This window comes from Pygocentrus nattereri, chromosome 6 (assembly GCF_015220715.1).
Source record: "Pygocentrus nattereri isolate fPygNat1 chromosome 6, fPygNat1.pri, whole genome shotgun sequence".
NCBI lineage: Eukaryota > Metazoa > Chordata > Actinopteri > Characiformes > Serrasalmidae > Pygocentrus > Pygocentrus nattereri.
In genome coordinates, this window is record NC_051216.1 from 38,673,153 (window position 1) to 38,681,237 (window position 8,085).

An 8,085-nucleotide genomic window follows, 5' to 3' on the forward strand; every position below is an offset into this window, starting at 1 on the left:
CTTATCTTATGACTAATAGCCACAATGTTAAATTCAGATTCTCCTTTATTGGATTTATTCATCAAATAACAGCCTTTAAACAATATCTCAAGTTTTTCTTAGCTAGGCTACACAAAGCGTTGAGGTCTCTTGAGGTTCTTGCTTCCGCAAGTAACTGCAAACGTGCTTAAATTATAAATTTAATGTATTAAATTCAGAGGAAAAGAATAAAGTAAGGGGAAAAAACTGAATGCAGGCCAAAAGAGACTGTCAACATGAAATTTGAACTTGGAGAAATTATGTCCAAACCTCAAGTGAATCGTTGGGTCCCAATCATTTCAGACAAATATTTCAACTGTAATGTAATGTAATGTTTTTTAGTTTTTGTTTTTTTCTCTCTTCTTCTTCTTCTTCTACTTATTATTATTATTATTATTATTATTATTACTATTTTCTCTCACCATTCTACTCCATGTTGTAAATACTGTCGCTGCATTCAGTGGGAACTTGCACCCAAGTTTTTCACTCACCTGTACTCCTGTACTGATTGATTTGATTTGATTTGATTTGAATACAGTATTTTTCTGGCTGTTTGGTAGTCTTAAAGGAATGAACTGTTAGAAATAAAGGTTCTGTGCAGGTACATTTTACATTCATCAAGGTACAAACTATGTCAATATGCCCTCAAAAGGTACAACAGTGGTTTTACGGTCCAATTGTGCACCTTACATAAGTTTCTTCAGGTGAAAAGTACATATTTGTACCTTTTCATAACCAAATGTTTTAAAGCAGAACAATCAAATAAAAAGCCTGGAGACGAGATGGGGCGTGTGCAGCCAATACATCTTAGAACATATAATTTCACTGGATTATGATATGTTATTATGTTCCAAGCATTTAGAATGGGTACTGCGGTCTATATTCAAAATATCAGCCCGAGTTGTCTGACACTGCCCCCTCCTCCCCAGGCTCACACGGGTTGAAGACTGCACCTACATGATTTCAAGATCAGCACAAATAACTGATAGCAGTTAATGTTAGCGTGTGTTAGCATGACACTGTGAGCCAGTACTAGTCAGGATCACTTCATTTGCTGTGCCTCAAATACTCACTGCCTTGGTAACCTAGCTGCACACAGACCACAGAGTATAAATGAGTGTAGAAGTGACTTAAAATGTCTATCCCTACTAGATAAATTCATGTTAGCAAACCTTATCTGTTCAATGATAACCAACTTGGCATCCATCTTAAAGTCCTTCCAGCCTCTTCATCTTTCAACGCTTCACCCATATTTACTTGGATTTTGCTGCATATCTGGTCATGGCGCTTTTTAGAAGTATTCCAAAGCTTTTTACGTGTGGTAAAATCTACCATTATATCTGTTGATCCAGTTGGTTTGCTTGCTTCCATGGCTGCAGCACGCTCTGTTTGCCGGCTGATTATTTCATGTCTGGCAACCGGAGTGTTGAAATGGTGATGGGAAATGGGCAGTGGGCAGGATCACAGGCCAAAACCCAAACAGACTTTCCACTCCAGCATGGAAATTTCTAAGGAGAACATACTGGCTTTAGCATTTTTGGTGGAGAAGCAAGTATTTCAACTTAGCAGGTTTCTTTAATCTCTGACACCATCATGGTCATTTTAATGATTTAGTTCTGTAAATGTATTACGTATTGTTCCTACAGCATTAGAGTTGAGTTTTTTTATAGCTTTAACCATGATCAAAGTACCATTTGGAATGTTTAGCCAATGTTTTTGCTTGCTTGTGAATGAAGCTTAATTCATTTGCGCTGCCAAATGCCAAACCTCCCACTCAGTTCTAGGCCATGTTCTGTTGAAGAAGCTTCAAAGTGGAACAATACGATGATTATAACAGGAGATGGTCGGTAGGTTTTCCCTACCATCTCTGCTGTCCCTTCCATCGCCTGCCAAGTGTCGCCCAATCACATTACAGCCTTATTGATGTCAGCCATTACCCACAATGCCCACCCGTCTCTGCACCCCAATGCGCTTTAAAAAAAAAAAAAAAAAAGAAGATGGAGAGAGAGAGAGAGAGAGAGAGAGAGAGAATGGGGAGGCAATAAAGACCACTTATGAAGACGTATGCGTACGATTTCAATAATTTTATATTCTGCCATTTGAGGGGCTAATGATAAAAGGGTTCTATCCGTAAATGCGGCTAAACTAATTTCAGGCCTCAAAAATGTATTGGAAGCTCGGGCCAGCAGTTGGGCTTGTTCTTAATGTTGCACTTACGGATTGCTTTCGCCTGCAGCTGCCTTAAAAGCCTTCTTCTCTGATCTTTAGATTATGCTAAGTAATACTGTGGCAATGGATTTCACTGCCTGTTATGGAGAAAGTGAAGGAGGCACTTTGCTGTCTTGTAGCACCTGAGGATTTCTTTTTTTTCCCTCTTAAATAATGAATCCAAGGTTTTATCATTCCAAATGGTCTCTAATCTAAGATCAGTTCATGTCTTTATGCAGTGTAATCAATATGTTCATGTGGACGAAGGCAAAAATCAGCACTCTTAATCGGACATGTTTCTGATGGCTGGGTTTTAAAGTCATCATGAACTGCATTTTCCTTTACTCTGATGGATTTCCGAATAAAATACAGAATTTGGTAGAGTCTCTAAACTAGCTATGAATTTTTGCATGATGATTGGTGAGGGATGATATTATTGGTTAATAATTTGGTCCTGCTACATTAAGCACCTCTTATAACTGGGTGCAATCAATGTAAATGTAAAGTCAAAAGTAAAAAATGGGCCTTTGTCTACCTTCAGAAAGCTTGACGTGTTTACTACATTCGCTTTCCTAGAGGAAAGGTACATATATGAACATTTTGAAAGCCTGCAATGGGATGAGATGCAATTAAACTTTACAAAATAACAAGATATGGTATAACTAAAAGTAAGTAAATGTGCTGAAGATGTACCACTGAGGGAAACACCTGGAATACATGCAAAGAACCCTGAGAGGTACAGTTTAGTACATTTTCATGAGCATGTATAAAACCATATATCAATCAATGGTATTGGTACTGTAGTAATAAACATTCTATGAAGTCTTGGTTGTGTTGTACGTTCTTTTGTATAAAGATCTTAAGATGTTTAAACCTAGATTTAAATAATACTTAATAATCGAAACCCTATCGTTCCTAACAGGGCATGGCAAACGCTAGCTGGCTAATTTAGCATATTTTCAGAACTTCATGCCACTATCTTCTTTCACCAGCACAAAAAAAAACATGTTTCATTTTAGTCACTGCTTTGATTACCTCATCTTGAGCTTCTTTCAGAACCCTCCCCGATCTATGGGCTGCAGGATGTTAGTCACTGCCTCCAAAAGAGTGGATTTTATAAATAGCCATGCTGAATCACTGGCCACAATAAACAGGCTTAACCGTATTAGGATGTGCCCAATCTATTTACCGGAACTTTTTCAGCGTTATTTTTGCTAGGAGGAAACGGCAAATGATGAAATATGGCTTGGAAAGATAAGCTGGAGTTTGCGCAGCCCAGAGTGGCGATTTGTTGCCTAATGCAGCCATTAACCTGATGATCTTCAACTCGATACGGGCGAGAGTTATGAGCGAATTAGAGCAGCGAGCGTGGAGTCATGAGCGGAGATTTAATGTGATCGCAACCATGGCGATAATATTACATTTCAAATAAGGGCAAGGGAACCATCATCTATGTTGAATTGGAAGATGCGTTTGTCAGATTGTAATATGATTTGGGCTTCCTGTGCTGAGCTGCACCTGCTGCTAGCCATGTGCTAATAGCATGAAAAGCACTAAATTTGAAGGATATTCCAGGATTAGCTCTCAGGTGCAACCATTTCCCAGGGTTTTTTCTTGACTAGAAAACTACTAGCTGTGGCGGCTAGTGTGTCTGAGAGAGACAAGCTCACCAACATGCTAATGCTGTCTTTATGAGAAAACTGACTTCATTAGTATCATTTACCACGCACTTTAACTCACTGAGCACTCACTGAGCACTACCTTACAGAGAGTGGTTCGCTTCTTGATGGTTTCTTGACCATCAGATCTGTATAAATATGCACTGCTACTCATACATTATATTATCATACATTGTCAAGTAAAGGTTATGTAGACAACGTTCAAGTATAGATATCAGCTGAACAAGCGCACAAAAGAACTAGCTCTTGTAATCGCTACAGCCTAGCCTAGCTGTTGGCTACTTTTTATGCCTTATGTGGAAACATAAATGACCAGGAGACAGAGTTATATCAACTAATCAGGAATTTTATTTGCATGAAATCTCTTGGTGGGCAGCGCAGCAAGCGGCCTCTATTCCATATATACAGTGTCACATTTATTTACTTGACATCCATCCATCCATTTTCTAAGCCACTTCTCCATCAGGGTTGCTGGAGCCTATCCCAGCAGTCTTCAGGCGGAAGGCAGGATACACGCTGGACAGGTCGCCAGTCCATCGCAGGGCAATTTACTTGACATTTTGTGAAAAAGTTACCAGATATTGACTCTGGTTTTGCTGGGTTTTACAGGTCAAACTGTCATTTGCCAGCTAAATGAAACCTGAAAGCAGACCTGTCAGTGTCACTGCTGGGTTGAGCGTGGTGCACCAACCAACATCCAGCCAAGAGCAGCAAAATCTAGGATTTTGACACATTTAGGAGCTGTTTACACATTTACATTTATGGCATTTGGCAGACGCTCTTATCCAGAGCGACTTACAATTTGATGATTTTACACAGGTAGGCAAAGGCAGTGTTAGGAGTCTTGCCCAATCATTCTTATCGGTGTAGTGTAGGGTGCTTACCCAGGTGGGGATTGAACTCCAGTCTACAGCATAGAAGGCAGAGGTGTTATCCACTACACTATACCAACACCTGGTCACTTCTTGAGTATCAAGATTATACCTTGATAATGCCAAGCCACATAATGTGCAAGGGTAAACAAAGCCAAGACGCATTTAAAACAGACATAAATCTGATCAGTCAACCCATTCTAGAAGGTGGTCTGAGACACACTTGTGCCACATGCCATAGCAGTATATCTGAAGCACCTCCCATGTAGTACGTGACTGGGGGCGTGATCCGTTTCTACAGGGAAGATAACCATTAAAAACAGACATGATTTGGGTCCAGACGAAACAATATGCTTAATAGCAATATTAACAGACCATAATAAGAAAAAACAAACTGCAGCTGACTTAATAAACAATTAGTAACAAGCAGATTTGCATATTCTATCCAACACAGCAATCGGATTTCAGTCTGACCAATGGGAAAGCAATTTCACTACCAATTGTAAATGTATGTGGCTAAAATCTTATCAGAATACAATACAGATACTAGTCACATGAAGTGACCAGGTGTAAACGGGGTCTAACAGTGTACAGTTTTGCACACAGCATAGCTACTTGAATCCAACTCAGCCAAGACCCTCACAGCAGAACATCCGGTGCCGAATTAACAACTAACATTTAAAGAAGTCTTATCAATCATTTGTGCAGAATATAACTTACATAAATACTGTAGGTGTCAATTCAACACACCACCGGGTTTGCTGTGAGTCTCAGTAATTAGCACACGGCCTTGGCCCAGGACCCACTCTAGCTTTGTGCCACCCCCCCGTGTTGATCATGTAATCTTCTGCTATGCTCTTTGGCTATGCTGACTCTTGCGCAACGCACCGCTGATCCGTAAACACGTTCTAATTAGCAGATACTAATGAGAGAAAGAGGTGAGGTGAAGAGATTTCAGAGATTCTGTGGAACACCACCATTCCCTTCAAAGTCATCGGAGGTCACATACCCACCCCCGCCCCCCAAACCTTGCCACTCAGTGGCCAGAAGTGAGACTTTTGCAAGTAAATCAATTAAGGTGACTTTTGTTTGTCTTCCTCCCTCACTCTCTCTCTCTCTTGCTCTTTCTCTCGGAGGTTGTGCCTCGGCTCAATACATCATTCATTAGATTACGGTGAGCCATTAGCGTCTTCAGCCAGCTTGGGAACTTGCAAATTCATTGTGACTCAACGCTCAGCATATAAAGCAGACTCGCACGTCTCCCTAACTATTGATGACAGGGCTCGTTATGGGTGATGGACGAGGTTTACAATTATACAGAGCCCTTGCTTTGGACTATTAATGAGGTTCGTAAATAAATTCGCTAAGCCTCAAGTTATTCCCACTTGACTTGTGAGGGCTGCAGAGACCCAGCCTGGGCCACGGGTCATGCATCAAGCCTTAAGATGTGAAACCATTTCGCAGACCTTTTGATTTGGGCCATTTCAATGGTGTTTTTCTTTAGCCTAGCTGGAGACTAACAGCTAACTCTTACAGTATGAGGCCTTTTAATAAATGATGACACTCCAAACAAAGGCCAAATCCCATTAGAACTTCCCTATTGAAGAAGTTTAAAGTTTGCTTAAATAGGAATGGAAAGTCAAAAAAAGTGTTCACACATTCACTTTTCATTCAGTGCAAAACTCCAAACTAGCTAGCTAATGGTAGCTGCTCACTGAACCACTATCTTCTTCTTTCGGCTGCTCCCTTTAGGGGTCGCCACAGCGGATCATCTACCTCCATCTTGCCCTATCCATTGCCTCCTCTACTTTCACACCAACCATCTCCATGTCCACCTTCACTACATCCATAAACCTTCTCTGAGGTCTACCTCTTCTCCTTCTACCCAGCAGCTCCATCTCATAACATTCTTTGCCCAATATATCCACTATTCCTCCTCAACACATGTCCAAACCATCAAACCAAGAAAATAGCAATGCAGATGTCCACTGTATAGGTGTATATTTGTACAGAATGTAGGTGCACAGACTGTAGCCCAGGGGTGTCCAAAGTCCAGCCCCAGGGACAAATGCAGTCCACAGGCAGATTTTAATGGGTCTGTGGATTCTGTTTAAGAAGTGTGTTAAAAGTAGCCAACCAGTTCACTGCAGTTCTTCCTTTCACCTGATGGTGGCAGCAGAACCGTAAGATTAGAGAGTAATGTGCCACACTGCGGTAACGATGTTAGCTAAAGTAACAATGTTAGCTAGAATAAAAAAAGAGCCTTTTGCCACTGACTAGTGAATGCATGAGCCTCATATTTCAAAAGACTGTAATAAATTTATTATCAACAGACATGAAACAAAGCATGAACATTACAGGAAATATTCAGGAGAGGGCAGAAAAACAAAAGCAACTGCTGCTACCCGAGTCTCACAGAACCAACGTCTCATCAGAACTAATTCACTAGTTCAGTTCATATTGAACCTTTTAAAGCAGAACAAAAATATTGATATTTGTTCTGTATAAACTGTTCTTCTCGATCAATGTAGTAAATTCTGAATGCTGCTCTTGCATTTATTTAATATAAACATGATATAACAAAACCAAAAATGTATAGATGTTTGTGTACTTTTTGTCAAAAATTATGTTTTTGAATAAGAGAGCACTTGAATAGGAACATAATTAATACTTTAGACTTATTGTTAAGCCAATACAAATTGTTTTGAATTCCCCCTGAGGGAGAAGCGGCTTAGAAAATATGTGTGTGTGTGTGTGTGTGTGTGTGTGTGTGTGTGTGTGTGTGTGTGTGTGTGTGTGTGTGTGTGTGTGAGTAATCCAACAATAAAAGAAACCTTGTGCATCTTTTATACAGTGACAGGAAACACAGTAGCACAGAAAAAGCTCTGATTCTGATATTAAGATTAAGAGACCCTTATTAGTCCCACAATGGGGAAATTTCAACTCCACATTTAACCCATCCGTGAAGTGAAACACCACATACACACTAGTGAGCACACACACACTAGGGGGCAGTGAGCACACTTGCCCAGAGCGGTGGGCAGCCCAATCCGCAGCACCCGGGGAGCAGTAGGGGGTTAGGTGTCTTGCTCAAGGACACTTCAGTCATGTGCTGTCGGCTCTGGGGATCGAACCAGCGACCTTCCGGTCATGAGGCTGGATCCCTAACCTCCAGCCCACAACTGCCCCAGTGAAAACTAAATACTACCCATTTTTGAAAACTAAATATTTTGAGAATATTATTTGGGAATAATCTTTTGGCCTTCCAGCATTTTGACATGGTGTGATCTGGCAGTCTTTGAAAAAAG